The sequence below is a fragment of the Mastomys coucha genome, unplaced genomic scaffold, assembly GCF_008632895.1.
Source record: "Mastomys coucha isolate ucsf_1 unplaced genomic scaffold, UCSF_Mcou_1 pScaffold2, whole genome shotgun sequence".
Lineage (NCBI taxonomy): Eukaryota > Metazoa > Chordata > Mammalia > Rodentia > Muridae > Mastomys > Mastomys coucha.
The window spans coordinates 21,591,021-21,606,581 of NW_022196902.1; positions in this window are offsets into that span (position 1 = coordinate 21,591,021).

A 15,561-nucleotide genomic window follows, 5' to 3' on the forward strand; every position below is an offset into this window, starting at 1 on the left:
GAGGGGAAACTGGGAATGGAGAAATTCACATGTAAATAAAGAAAATATCTAAAATAAAAAAAAAAATCATGAACATTCCCTATGAACTTACAGGACATAGAAAAGCTTTTCACAATCAGTCAAATCTTATTGGCATCAGTTCATTATGGTCACCTTGAGGAATTTTAGAATCACTATAGAAAAGAATCTCCAGGCACATCTAAGGGAGTTTCCAGATTTGGCTAGGTGAGATGAAAAGGGAAACCCTAATTGTAGAAGGTATTATTCAGTGGAATAGAGTCCAGGATTGAACAGATAAAGGACAAAGAAGTTGTGTCATAGCTTTCACCACTCTCTGATGCTTGACTGTAGATTCAATGTGAGCATCTCCTTGTGTGAATGTCCCTATCACAACTGACTGTATCCTGACCTTTGAGCCACAACAAACCCTTCCTTAATTGAAGCAACATGCAAACTTTATCTAAATACTAGAACAGCAATAGAAATTTTTATTGGTATACAGAATAAAAGCTTTCAAAGAGTAAATATAGCATAGGATAATTTTAAAGATGTGTCAGACTTGAAATATTCAAATTAAACTCCTGGAGACTTGAAAAGCATAGCATTCTTTAAGGTTACTGTTTTTCTCTTTTGTGTTTATTATGGTTTAAGTTCTATGTTGCATTTAAAATTCCAGCAATTGTTTTTCATGATTTAAGGTTTAATTCCTAAACATAAATTTATTTTGTCTTCTGAGATTGGATTTTTAAAAATTAGTATATTATGATTGTATTTTTATCCAGAGAAGAATTTAACATAATTTCCAAAATCCAAAGCACTGTATCTAATTTTGATCATATATTTTTTAAATCTTTGGGGTTTATGTCAGGATATGCCTTTTATACTTTAGAAACAACTTTTGGTTGGGTATATTGGCATATAGCCATAATCCAATCACTTGGGAGACTGAAGCAGGAAGATCATGAGCTGGAATCCAGCATAGGCTACCTAGCAAGACACAGTCTCAAACAAGTGAGCAATATAAAGTAAAACAACAATACAAGATACCCCTTCTCTGCATTATCAGTCTTTACAATGACTGTTTTGTTTTCGCAGACCTTAAGTTTTACCTGTCTAGAATGCCCTTCCTGGCTACCATTGACTGGGGCATGCTGGGCATGTCAACAGACAATTTCACTCTTCTTCTATCTACCATGTCAGGTTTCTGTTACAATGTTTCTACTTGTCATTCATCTTTTCCACAAGTGATGGAACTATAGGATAAATTTTCCAGGTTTTTTTTTTAAGTTTCAACTTATAGTCTATAGAGGTAATCAGATGATTATTGACTACTGCTTCACATGGCACTTTATAAGTTGAATGATATGTTCGTCAGAAGTAAGCTGCAATGTTTGTTGACTATTAGCAATACTAACATGAAGAGACTAGTGAATGCTGTGTACTCTAAACAGTACTTTTATTTACAAAGCTCCGTGCATTTTTCTTATTCAAAATAAATTATATACAAACAAGTCAAGACAGAATTGTTCTTTTGTGGTTCATGAAGGACTCTGATTCATTTAAATCCAGGCCAACTGATAGATGCTGAATATGAATATATCCTATCAGTTGTAGTGAATTTGATTATCTAATCTTATATAATGACAAATAATATTTAAACTAAATGAGATGATCAGTGGGCATTTATTGGCACCAACAGTAATGTGTCATGGGTGAAACAGTACAAAACCAAAAATACTTTTAAAAAAACTCTTTAATGATTGTGAATTTGACATTATGCACCCTAATCCCACTCATCATGAATCAACCAGTATCCCCAGAACTCCCAGGGATTAAACCACCAACCAAAGTGTACACATGGAGGGACCCATGGCTCCAGCTGCATATGTAGCAGAGGATGGCCTAGTCAGTCATCAGTGGGAGGAGAGGCCCTTGGTCCTGTGAAGACTCCATGCCCCAATGTAGGGGAATACCAGGGCCAGGAAGCAAGAGTGTGTGGTTTGGTGAGCAAGGGGAGGAGAGAGGGGATAGGGGGTTTTCAGAGGGGAAACCAGAAAAGGGGAGATCATTTGAAATATAAATAAAGAAAATATCTAATAAAAGAACATAGAAAGAAAAGTAATTTAAAGAAAAACTGAAAGTAAAATAAAATATGGAAAAAAAGAAGAGATGGATGTTCTGAATAGGACATATATATATATATATATATATATATATATATTCACGTAAAACATCCATTTTGAATTTAACATGCTTTCTGCTTTAATTCTATCTGGTTCCCCTTGGGACAAGCCCCCTCCTCTACCCTCTAGAGATGTGATCATCTCTGTGTGAATATTTAGCACGGTATTAGTATAAACCTGGAAATAAGGCTCATTGCAACTGTATCACCACAAAGTATAAATGAACTATGCTAACAAGCTGATATTAGTATCACCACAAAGTATACATGAACTATGCTAACAAGCTGATATTAGTATCTAACATACTTTTCTGAGCTAGGGTGATATTCATGACCGCATCAGCTAAGAGAAACAGTGAAGAAAATAGTCTCCTATTTCTTGTACAGGATACATGATCAAATGGTATTCTAAGCAAGAGTTCACAAGTTCAAATATAAATTCAAATCATGAACTGAGCATAAAGTTACAACAGATAAATTGCATATGTTCTCATTAAGACTAGTTATCTAACTAAACATTCATTATCAGCCACTGATTCTACAGGTTCATTGAGAGTCTAAAACTGCATTTCTTAGGTCTAAGTTAGTGTGGTGTGACAAAGGTCAACTCATTTGGCTAGTGTTTCATTAGTACTGAAGTTTTAAATAGATTATTAAGTCAATATTTTATCTTCTGTTCTTGCACGTACCATAAACTGTTCATTTTCCTTTTACAATCTTTAGTTAATTGTTTTACAGCCTAAAGGAATATATTTCTAAATTGTAAATCTGTATCATGCCTGCTTTCTATTTTAGTACTATTAACTCATGACACATGAAGAATCCTAATTGCAGTTTTCATATTACAGAAGGCTCTAATTACATCCTTTTCATAAAGGGCTCAATAATTACTAATGTAAACATAGGAATTCTTATAGAATCATTAGGCATTAAGAAATCATCTATTTGTCTACATAGCATCACTGTAAGACCGTACAGCTTCACCGATCTGCAGAAAATCAACCCAATAGGGGGGCTAATGCCCAGAGATCTTATATAAATTTAATAATGACAGTAAAAGCCTATTAATAGCAAGATTCTATACTGAGACATCATCTCTCAGGCAAGAGAGCTCATTCATCTCAGTCCATGGTGAACCATCTCAGAAAAAAAATCACCTGCTACCATTTATTCTCTCCTAGATGGCTTCTGACAGTATGTATAAATACAACACAATGTTGATTAATCTATTCCTACTGAATTACACTCATCAGGACAATTTGATATCAGCAGAAGTGTGGTGTGTATTTCCCTGTTACTCTTTATATTTTGATGTTAATTCTGCTTCCTCAAGAGGGACTGCCCTGACTAGGAGTGGATCATGTACTCAGGTGATTACATGTGAACCTTCTCCCCATTTTAGTGGTCAAAATAAAGGCTAGAGCCTGCGATTGGGCAGTGAAAGGGAAATGGGGGGGGGAGGGCTAGAAGATTTAGAGAAGAAAAAAGAGAGGAAGGAGACTAGGGGACTGAGGAGATAGAGAAATAAGAGGTGGAAGGAAGATGGACCAGAAGAACCACATGATCTGGAGAAGCCTCAAAGGATCGCATAGCTGAGGAATAAAGTAGTGTAGTGGTACATCTGCCCAATCTAGGCAGCTTATAAACATTATAACTGAGTTGTGTGTTCCTTGCATGGGCTTATTGGGGTTGGGAATTTACTAAAACAGAAGAGCATAGCTCACTTGAATGGAATTTAAAGTCCAGAAATATACATTAATTGTGCCTTGATTTTATCTTCCTTTTTGATCCTCTTTTATTGGGTACAGCATATATAGAAAATGAACTTTATAAAATTTTGTTCACAGTAAAATTATATTTCTTAAAAATTTCTGAGTCAAGCTTCTGCTAGTAGGAGAAAACAAAAAAAAAAAACAAAAAACAAAAACAAATGCATGGAAATAAAGCTAAAAATGACTAAATCATTCCCTAAAAAACAAAATTTACTATTATTCTACTCAAAAATGAATCATGAGTGTGTGTGTGTGTGAATGCATGCGCTTTGTACTTTTTAACGATATTTTTATTTATCTGTATGAGCACCCTATTTGTATGTGTGAATGCAAATCACAGAAGAGGTCAGCCGATTCCATTATAGATGATTGTAGGCTACTATGTGATTGCTAGGAATTGAACTAAGGACCTCTGAAAGTACATCCAGTACTCTCAAACACTGAGACTAAACACCTGCCTGATTTCTACTTCTTAAATTAAAAGTAATAATTATTTTATTAAAATATGAATATAAATGAAAATATTGTGGATTACATATAAAACTGTGCATTACTCAAAGTAGCACCTATTGTTTTAATGAATTTTCTCTTAAATATTATTTGGATAATTCAATAGAATTTATCTGTACTCAATCCAAGGGATTTTATCTTAATGGTCATTCAGGAGTCCCAAATCCTTCCTTTGTCTACATCAGTGGGTACATTTTCAACATTGTAGGCCCCCTGCAAAATAAAAGGCTGGCATGATTAGAGGAGGCAGTCTCCATTTAAATACCAGATAAATATAACTTTTCTCTTCTATGGCTGGCAAGTATGATCACACAAAGACTCTAGGTAAAGAAGAAAGGTCTCAGAGATGTAAATTCCTTCAGGAGCCTTTAACGAAATATTTTTTTAGTTTATTTTTTCATTTTCCATCCTGTCATAGCTCCTACTTCTATTCCTAATACCCCTTTAAAAATTTCTCCCCCATTGCCCTGTCCCCATCTACTGGGGGAAGGGTGAGTCCCACTTGGATACCAGCCCAACCTAGGACATCTAGTCCCAGCAGTATTAGGTACATCCTCTCTCACTGAGGCCCAACAAGCAGTCCAAGCAGGAGGAAGGTGAACAGAGACCGAGGCTATCCATACTCTACTTATTAGGGGTCTGACACAAAGACCAAGCTGCACATTTGCTGTAAAAATGTAGAGGTCAAAGATCCAGCCCCTGCATGCTTCCTTATGGTAGCCCAAGCTCTATGAGCCCCCATGAGCTCAGGTTATTTGACTCTGTGGGTCTTCTTGTAGTGTCCTTTACCACTTCAGCTTGCTCAATTCTATCTCCACTCTTCTATAAAACTCCTTAAGTTTCACATGATGTTCGACTGTGGGTCTCTGCATCTGCCTCCATCTGCTGCTAGATGAAGCTTCTCAGGAGACAGTTACACTAGGTTCCTGTCTGTGAGCATAGCAGAGTATCATTAATAGTGTCAGTGGTTGCTCAAGTTGAACACACCTTGTAGTTTTGAAAAACTTTTAGTTGGAGCTTTTGTAGATAGATTGATGTCTCCCTCGCACCCCTGGAAGTCCTGCCTGGCTCCTGGAGGTGGCCACTTCAGTCTCTATATCTCCTTGTAGTAGGAATCTCACATAAATTCAGCCTCACAGATTCCTGTATCCTCTATCATCCCAGGTATCCAGCTAGTCCCAGAAGTGCCTCCTCCACCTATTTCTATTCTCACTCCCCATCTCCTAATCCCCTCTCCAAACATCTGATTTTCATACCATTCTTCTCCTTCTTGCCTATCCAGTTCTCTCTTTCCATCCATCTCCAATGACCATTTAATTTCACCTTTGGAGTGAGATTCAAGGGGAGGACCCTTGGGACCTTCTTATTAGACAGTTTCTTTGGGTCTGTGAATTGTAGCATGGTTTCCTGCACTTTACATCTAATATTCACTTGTAAGTGAGTATATACCATGTGTGTCATTCTAGCTCTAAGTTACCTCACTCAGGGTGATAGTCTTACATTCCATCAATATTCCTGCAAAACTCACGATGTCCTTGTTTTTAATAGCTGAATAGTATTACAATATGTAGATACACCATAAGTTCTTTATCCATTCTTCAGCTGAGGTTACATCTTGGTTGTTTCCAATTTCTGGCTATTATGAATAAAGCTGTGTTGAACATAGTTAGGTAAGTGTTCCTTTGATATGGTGGGGCATCTTTTGGGTATATGCTCAGGAGTAGTCCACCTGGGTCTTGATGTTGAACTATTCCCAGTTTTCTGAGAAACTGCCAAACTGATTTCCAAAGCTTGCACAAGTCTGCAGTCATGCCAGCAATGGAGAAGTGTTCCTATTGCTCTACATCCTCACCAGATGCCACTTGATTTTGATCTTAGTCATTCTGGAGAGTGTATGATGGAATCTCAGGGTCATTTTGATTAGCATTCCCTGATCACTAAGGACATTAAACATCTTTTAATTGCTTCCTGGCCATTCATGATCCCTCTGTTGAGAAATCTCTTTTTAGCTCTATACCCCAGTTTTTAACTTGGTTTGTTGGTATCTAACTTCTTGAGATTTTTGAGAGATGGGTCACAATAGCTGGTACTCTGAGAGCATCAGTACTGTCCGATAAAGAAAGCACATTCCAAATCCACAGTTCTAAGCAAATTCTAAGTTATTACCCGTCCATTAAGAATACTGGAGTATTAGAAAGGGTTAGATTCCTAGATATTTTATGATCTGGTTTCACTAAGATTTACTTTACACATGTTAGTAGGTTTGTTGTTGTTATTTAGCTCTGTAGTAGACAGTAAAAAGATACCTTATAGTAAAGCTTCGGAAGATATTTTTAAATAAGTGAAGTATAGGAAAAATAAAAACAAAAATGTTTTTACAGCTGAGTATGTTCAGTCAAATTTTAAAACTGAAGCAATTTTAAGACTGGCTAACTACATTTTTAAAAACTCAATATGTAGTTTGTCTTAATGTATGTGTATAGAGGCTTTGACTGCATGTATATCTGTGGACCACATGTGTGTAGTACCCGTGACGGCCAGAAGAGGGGTTTGTATCCCCTGGAACCGAAAATCCAGGTGGTAATGAGCCACTATGTGGGAGTTAGGAATCTACCCAGGCCCTCTGGAAGAGCAGTCAAGGCTTTTAACCACCAAGCTATCTCTCCAGCCTCTCAGGTAATTTTTTTAAGTGTCAGAAAATCTTACAATTTTACTTTACTTTTACTCTACATATAAACTAGAATATATTTTGTGCCACTGGTTCTCAACCTGTGAGTCATTGACCCCTTTGGGGGTGGCTTATGAGATATTCTGTATATCAAATATTTACATAAAAACTCATAGCAGTAGCAAAATGACAGTTACAAAGTAGCAATGAGATAATTTTATGGTTAAGGTCGCCAGCTGCTGGCTGTCATGACTGTGAAGGACTGATACGTCAACTGTTGTCATTGCTACCACCACCTGCAGCCACTGCTACTCCATGTGGACTGCATCCACTGTCACCTGCTATCACCCACAGAGTGGATTTTCACCACTGCCACAGACCGTTGCCACCTGCTGCTGTGAGACTCATATTTTCTACCACATGAGCTGTGCCACAGTGGCCTACCACATGGAGCTAACTGCCACGTGGGTTATGCAGTTGGACTGCCCACAACAACAGAGTTCCACATTTCCTGCTACCAGACCGTGGAAGCTCACAAACACACACTAGCGTATTGATTGGTGAGGAGTTTCTCCAGTCATCGAGAGGGACCCTAAATGCCTAAATAGGGCCTAGCCAGCCTCTTTTGGGTTACGACTTAGACCCTTGGTTGACTTCCTCTCTTGAAAGCAGTTCATAAACCCTTTGAGTTCTTGCAGCCAGCCCAAAATTCCTAGTACTATGTTGAACTGCTTTCTGGTGATTTCCGGGATATTGCTGCCATTGCCCCTAGTTATTCATGTGAGGACCTGAATTTCTAGTTTGGCTATACACTCAAGACCTGTTACTGATCTCTTCTTGGGATGCTGGTACAAATAGTTCAATAACATCCCCATCACCCAATGGTGCTAAATTGTCTTTGAATGTACCTCACTGGGATGTCCCCTGGAAAATCTCAAATGTCTAAAGTTAACGCCCAATTTGAGTGCCTCAAAACTGGTATACCTCTGTAATAAGGTCTGGATTTGGTACCCATTAGACAATAGTTCCAAATGCCCACTAATTTTAAGGGATCTCCATACATACTGTCAGCAGTCTGGAAAAGAGAGAGGTCCCATATATTCAAGCATTCATCTGTCTTCGCTCTCACCCCTCCATGTACTCTACTTGCTCCTCAACCCAACTTCTCTTAGCTATGGGACCTCCTTAGCCTCTACTAGATGACCTACAATGCTTGATCCAGCTAAAGAACATCCTCTTTTCTGCTGCAGGCCTGTTTATTCGTAGCCAAAAACCCAAACTGCCACCTCAGTTTCTCCTTATACCCCAGAGCCCACTAGCTAGACCTCTTCAGACCCCTCCCCTCCTCCTGTGCCAGCTGCAGGTCATTCCAATCGCCCTGCATTGACTGTCAACATTTCCCCCTCCTATCACTTGCTCTAAGACCAGAGCCAAACCCCCAAGTCCTTCTCCTCCAAAGATGCCTGATCTAGCATTGGTCCTTCCTGTAAGGGAAGTTGCTGGGGTGGAGGGTCTTGTCAGAGTACAGGTTCCTTTCTCACTGACTGAACTTTCTCAAATAGAAAGCAGACTGGGTTCCTACACCTCTAACTCCTTCACCTTTATTAAAGATTTCCAGTATATAACTCAATCTTATAGCTTGACTTTACATGGTATCCATATGATCCTTACTAATAATTTACTTCCTGATGAAAGCAGGCGAGTTTTGAAAGAGGCAAAAATGCATGCAGATGAAATTCACCAAACTGTATCCAATCAGATCAGAGTCAGGCACTCTGATCCACAGGTGGTGTCTTAGCCAGAGATAGATTTATAACACGTGTTCTGGCCAGCCTAAGAAAGGCAGCCTTAAAGCCAGTAAATTTTGAAAAACTCCAAGAGGTTGTCTAAGACAAATAGGAAAACTCATCTCAATTTTTAGAACGCCTCACAGAGGCTTTATTGCAATACACTAATATGGACCCTGAAAACCCAGAAGGTAAGCAATTTCTGATGATCTATTTTTTTCCCATAGCTAGCTTGACATAAAAGCCAAACTTAGGTGGTTGAAGAAGGAGCCCCTAACTCCAGAGGCCGAAGTCTTGGTGCTGGCCTTCAAGATGTATCATGAAAGAGATAAGACAGCCCCGAAACAAAAATGCCACTTGCTGGCAAAAGCTGTCTGACCAGCCCCAGCGGCTACCCCATATTCCTGGTCTTCTAAGGCTCAGAGACCACCATGCCCCTGCTATAGATGTGGTCAACAAGGTCATTGAGCAAGGGCTTGCCCTACCCACGGCAAGCCAAGGGGCCATGTCCTAGGTTCCATCAGGAGAGACATTGGACTCTCAATGGCCCTCACGTCTCACACAACAGAAGGACATCACTCCCATGTAACCTTCCAGCCAATCTCCTAGGCTTGGCTATAGATGACTGAAGGGGCCCAAGCTCTCTGGAGCTGGCCATGCCTATAACTAGCAGGGAGCCCAGGGAGCCCATGGTATGTGGGCCTCCCATTTCCTTTCTTTTGGACACTGGGGCCACTTACATGGTCCTGATGGAGTTTTGGGGACCCACTTCACCTTCACATTTTCCTATTGTCGGGCTAGGAGGACTGTCATTCCAAAAGCAGGGAGGCCTGGGGGTGCGCCCCCCCAGGCTCTCTCTCTCTTCCTGAGTGGCAGGGGGCCTGCTGCTGAGCCTCAGGTCTCTCTCACTCACCCTCCTAGGGGCTGGCCTGTTTGCTGTATGGTGCCTTAATTAAAAAGGAGTCAATGCATGAATGAGTCATTTTATTGTAGGAAGGATATACTGGTTAAGTAGAGAGAAAGAAAGGAGAGGAAGGAGAGAGAAAGAAAAGGAGGAGAGGGAGAAAGAGAACGAAGAGCAGAGAGGAGAGAGCAAGAGAGCAAGAGAGTGAGGGCAAGAGAGAGTTAGGGAGGAAGGGTAAGAGAGTGAGGAGGGGGCAAACCACCCCTTTTATTGTTTGGGGTGTGGCATGCCTGGCTTGTGGTCAGATGACTGTGTGTAAGCTCCAGCTAGAATGCTGGGAGTTTGAGGCAGCGTCTGTCTGATAGAGCACACATCTCCTGCAGGGGCAGCTGTAAGGGGTCTGGGCTGAAATCTGAGCCATTGGCCTCAGGAGCAATCACTGTCATCCCTTATAAGCAAATTTACATTGCTCAGTGGGTCTCCAGGGTTCCAAGGTGGCTCTGCTCTACTGGACTCCAGCTGTCAGAACTGCTCAGTGCCTCACAGAGGACAACCTTGCTTTCTTCACCAGACACCACCACTTAGCTGCATTATTAAGCTTGACCCCTTACCCATTCGTTTTTAGTAGTGTCGACATGACCTATTCCCTTATTGGGAATGAATCTTTTAGCTAAGTTGGGAGCCTCTATTTCCTTTGCTCCCCCCAATCACCTAAAGCCAAGCTTGCCAGAAGTTTCTTTGCTCCTTCTAGCCAGTCAACATACAAACACTAACATGTTTCTTTTACCACCTTCTCAGGTGGACTCCTGAGTTTGGGATGTCCAGAGCCCCTCTCTTGCTAAACATCATTTTCCTGTTGCCATCCAGTTACTGGGGCTTTACCAGGTATATCACCCAAGCTCAATACCCTTTTTCTCTCCAGAGCCTCAGGGGACTTAGGGACATTTAGGGAAAAACTCCTTTGCCCCACCTCTTCCCCCTTTAACACCCACATGCTAACAGCTAAGAAACCTAATGGTACCTATTGTCTAGTTCAAGATCTCAAGAACATTAATTCTTCAGTCGTTCCCTCCATCCTGTTGTGGCTAACCTTTACACACTTCTTTCTACTATCCCCTTGGGAACTTCCCATTTCTCATTCTTAGATCTCAAGGATACATTTTTCTCTATTCCTCTTGACACCTGTCACAAAACACATTTGAGTTTACTTGGACAGATCCTGCCACCCACTTTCCTAGCCAGTTTACCAGTTTACCAGTTTACAGCCATTCTACCTCAAGGGTTCCAAGACAGCCCACACCTATTTGGCCAGATCCTGGCTTCTGACTTACTCTTTATCTCTCCTTAAATCTAAGATTGTACTTTACAAAGATGATGTACTTCTCTGTGTCCCCTCTCTGGATTTTAGCCAAGCTGACACATCTGTTCTAAATTACTTTTCCAGTCGAGGCTAAAGGGGCTCACCTTCTAAAGTCCAACTGTCCACTCCTCAGGTCACCTATTTTGGACTAACCATTAGCCCAACCTACAAGTCTCTAACTGTTCCTTCTACAAGGGAAGAGATTTTATTGTTCCTAGGAGTGGCTAGCTTTTTACATTCCTTGGTTCCTTCCTTTTCCCTTCTTTCTCACCCCTTATATGAAGCATCCTTAGGTCCCACCTATGAACCTCTTCTCACACCTATTACCAAGCCCTTTCAAGCCTCAACAGGTGCTCCTTAAGGCCCCAGCCTTACATCTTCCTGACCTGACTCATCCTTTTTCCCTCTATCTAACTGAAAAAGAGGGATTTGTCCTTGGAGTCTTAACTCACCAATTAGGACCCTCTTTTGCACCTGTAGCATACCTGACAAGCAACAACAACAACAACATAAACAAAACAAAACACAAAAACAACCAAACAAACAAAAGCTAGATCTAACCATCCAGAGATGGGCACCTTGTATTCGTACCTTAGCAGCCACTGAACTCCTTATTTGAGATTCGAAAAACTAATCTTGGGATCACCTATAACTGTCCTTTCTCCTCATAATGTGTCACAGCTCCTAACTATAAAGGCTTACAGACTACCTCCCTCCAGGATTTTTTCTTTTCAGGTAGCACTAATAGAAGACTCCACAATCATGTCTGCCTTTTTTTTTTTTTTTTTTTGAGACAGTTTCTTTGTGTAGTCCTGGCTGTCCTGGAACTTACTCTGAAGACCAGGCTGGCCTTGAACTCAGAAATCTGCCTGCCTCTGCCTCCCAAGTGCTGGGATTAAAGGCATGCACCACCACTGCCCAGCCATGCCTGCCTCTTAATATTTCCAATCTTCTTCCTCAACCAAATACTAACCACTCCCTATCTCACTCCTGCACTAAAACTTTACAGGAAATATTAACTTACCCTTCACACAGACAGGAGGGCACAAAGCCATTTATACCTGGTATACAGATGGAAGCTCCTTTCTGCATGAAGGGGCCCAAAAAGCTGGCTATGCCATAGTGTCAAACACCAAGGTGGTAAAGACACAGGCCTTTCCTACTCACACCACTAATCAACAGGCTAAACTAATAGCCCTTACTCGTACCTTTCAACTGGCACAGGGACAGTCTCTCAATATCTACACAGGTTCCAAATATGCTTTTCATACCCTCCTATCCCCCACCATTATCTAGAAGGAATGCAGGTTACTTACCAGAAAAGGAGGATCACTAACTAGTGCAAACCAAATTATGGCCATGCTAACGGCCTCCCATCTTCCCACAGCTATTGCGATTGTCCATTGCAGATCCCACCAGATGGATGACTCTATTTTCTCCAAGAGAAACAACTGAGCCGACAAGGCAGCTAAAGCTGCAACCCTTAGGGGCCTAGACTCGTCTCACCCTCCTCAGGACATCCTTACACTGCAACCCACATCCCCACCTTCACCCCATGACACTTGTCAAACTGTCCTATCTTCACAAACTCTTTCATCCTAACAGCCAAGAGTTGTCGTCTTTTGTCAAGACCCATCTACAGCCTACTCCTGAGGACTTAAGTTTCTTAAACTCTGTCAGTGCTTCCTGCAAAATCTATCAAATGTCAGACTCCACCTCAAGGTATCATAGCATCCCTTTTCCTACCCATCAGGCTAGAGGTTCCCTTCCTGGAACTGACTGGCAGCTTGACTTTACCCACATGCTCACAGTCAAATGTGTCAAGTACCTCCTGCTCTTGGTGGACACCTTCTCCAGGTGGGTGCAGGCATTTCCCACCACTAACAAAAGGGCTCAGACAGTCTCTGACATCCTCAAAGAGATCATCCCCCGGTCTGGTGTTCCAGCCTCCCTCCATTCAATGGTCCTGAATTTACTTTCCAGAGTTCTCAAATTCTATCTAAGGCCCTAGACATCCCCTGGCATTTTCACATTCCTTACCACCCTCAGTCTTTTGGTAAGGTAGAAAGAGCTAACCAGTCTTTAAAAACCACTCTTGCTAAGCTGTCACAGGAACTTCACCTTGATTGGGTAAAACTCCTACCTCTGGCTCTCCTCAGGCTATGAGCTCTCCCCAAGCAACCTTTCCTCCTCTCGTCCTTTGAACTCATGTATGGACTCATCCAGTCCTAACTTCTGGGTTTTTACCTAAATGCTCTCCCCTCTTAGACCATCTACTCACCCCATTACTTTGCCACCTCCGTTCTCTCCTAAGGAACTTTACTGACTACTGCCATGGAACAAACCCAGTCAGGTATGAGGGTCCCTGGAATGAGGGTCCTCAAAGCTAGGTGGGTAGGATTCAGCAGTGACAAGTACAAACAAGTAAAGAAGCAGTTTGAATCTGAGTCTATTTTACAGATCTCAAGCAGGGAATTTATTAATTAATTCATTAATAAGCAAACATTAGACATCTCTTAGAAACTGTATCCAGTGAAACAATTACAAGTGCCAACAGTAAAGCACAAAAATCATCCAAGCATCACAACTCTGAAAGTATGTATTCAGTGAATCACAAACAGAACAGGTAACATCATTATTAATATAAATCATCAAAATATAACAATTCTAAAGGGATGCATTCACTGGGGTTAGTTGTCCAAGGCTAGTGGAATATTTCCAAGTGCAGGTTAATAAATCGTTATGGTCAATGCTCTTAATTACTGAGCTAACTCTCCAGCGCCATATGGCCAAGTATTATTTAACATCTAATGCCTGATTTTTTAGTAACTAAAATATTCCTGTTCAATTTAGATTTGGTCAAATAACTAATTAGTGGTTAGTTACTAAGCAGAATAGTGCATGAAGATTAAAAAAATCTTTTGTGTGCTTTTCTGTTCAAATTAATTTCAAGATATTTAAAGGACAACCAGAATAGTCTAAAGAAAATGCAGGGACAAAAATAGAACAGAGTTTTTTTTAAAAAAAACATACAGTGACCATCCCAATTGGGATTCATCCCATGTGTGAATGAATACCAAACCCTGACACTGCTTCTGATGCCATATTGTGCTTGCAGGCAGGAGCCCAGCATGGCTGTTCTCTGAGAGACAGCTGACTTAGACAAATGTAGATATTTACAGCTAACCATTAGGTTTAGGTCCAAGAACCCCTATGGAAGAGTTTGGGGAAGGATTGAAGTACCTGAGGGGACTGCAGCTTCATAGGAAGAACAGCAGTATCAACTATCCCAGACCCCTCAGAGCGCCCAGAGACTAAGCCACCTACCCAGGAGCATACATGGGCTGGTCCTTGGTGTCTCCAGCACATACATAGAAGAGGACTGCTTTATCTGGCCTCAGTAGGATAGAAAGCACTTAATCCTGTGGAATTTGGATCCCCCTGGGAAGAAGGATGCTGGCTGAAAAGAGGTGAGAGTGGGTGGGCAGGTGGGGAAGCACCCTCTCTGAGGTGGGAGGAGAGAAGGCAAAAGAGAATGGGATGATGAACTCAGGGAAGAAGGACCAGGAAGGGGGGCAACTTGTGGAATGTAAATAAATAAAACAATAAAAATTAAAAATATAAATAAGGAAAGTAAAAGTAAAAATATTCTTTAAAATGTGAATGATGAATTTACTCTGACCAAACACTTAAAGTAGGACTGTTTGTGTAGGATGAACTTTCTTGCTTAACAATTTGAGAAACTGTCTGTGTCTTAAATTTGAAAAGTGTATTTGGAATTATCTCCTCTATGGAGTACTTCAGGGGTATGGAGGGCAAAATGGGCCTCATTCACCACTGTACACACTGAAGTGTACACACTGAACCTACCTCTTGTGTGTCCTCTTGGTAAAATGCCTTCAGCTGTTCCGAGGAAAACATTTGCACAGTTTTCATGGTGCTCTGCTCAGAGACTGAATCATGTCAGTTGTCCAACGGGCAGGTAGTGTGATTATTTGATGAAAAGATAAGTTTTCATCCAAGTTCTGTCATTTCCTAGCTGCTGTCACCTGGTTAAGTCTTATTTACTTATCAAATTCCCCTGTAACTCATTATTCTTACTGGAAAACTAAATTATTAGTGAGATCCACCAGGTTGCTGATTATTAAAAATTACTAATATAATACCCTAAAAGTAATGAATATCCCATACAAGGTAGAAAACAGTAATGGTTGTACAGAGTAAACCAGTAAGACATTAGTTTCTAACAACAACAAAAAAAATCACTTTATCACTGCAGCATACAATTCCAGCAGTTTAAATCTACAAAGTTTTATGAATGTAGGTGCCCTTGCATTTGGAGCATAGAGGTTCAGAATTGAGAGTCCATCTTGGTAGA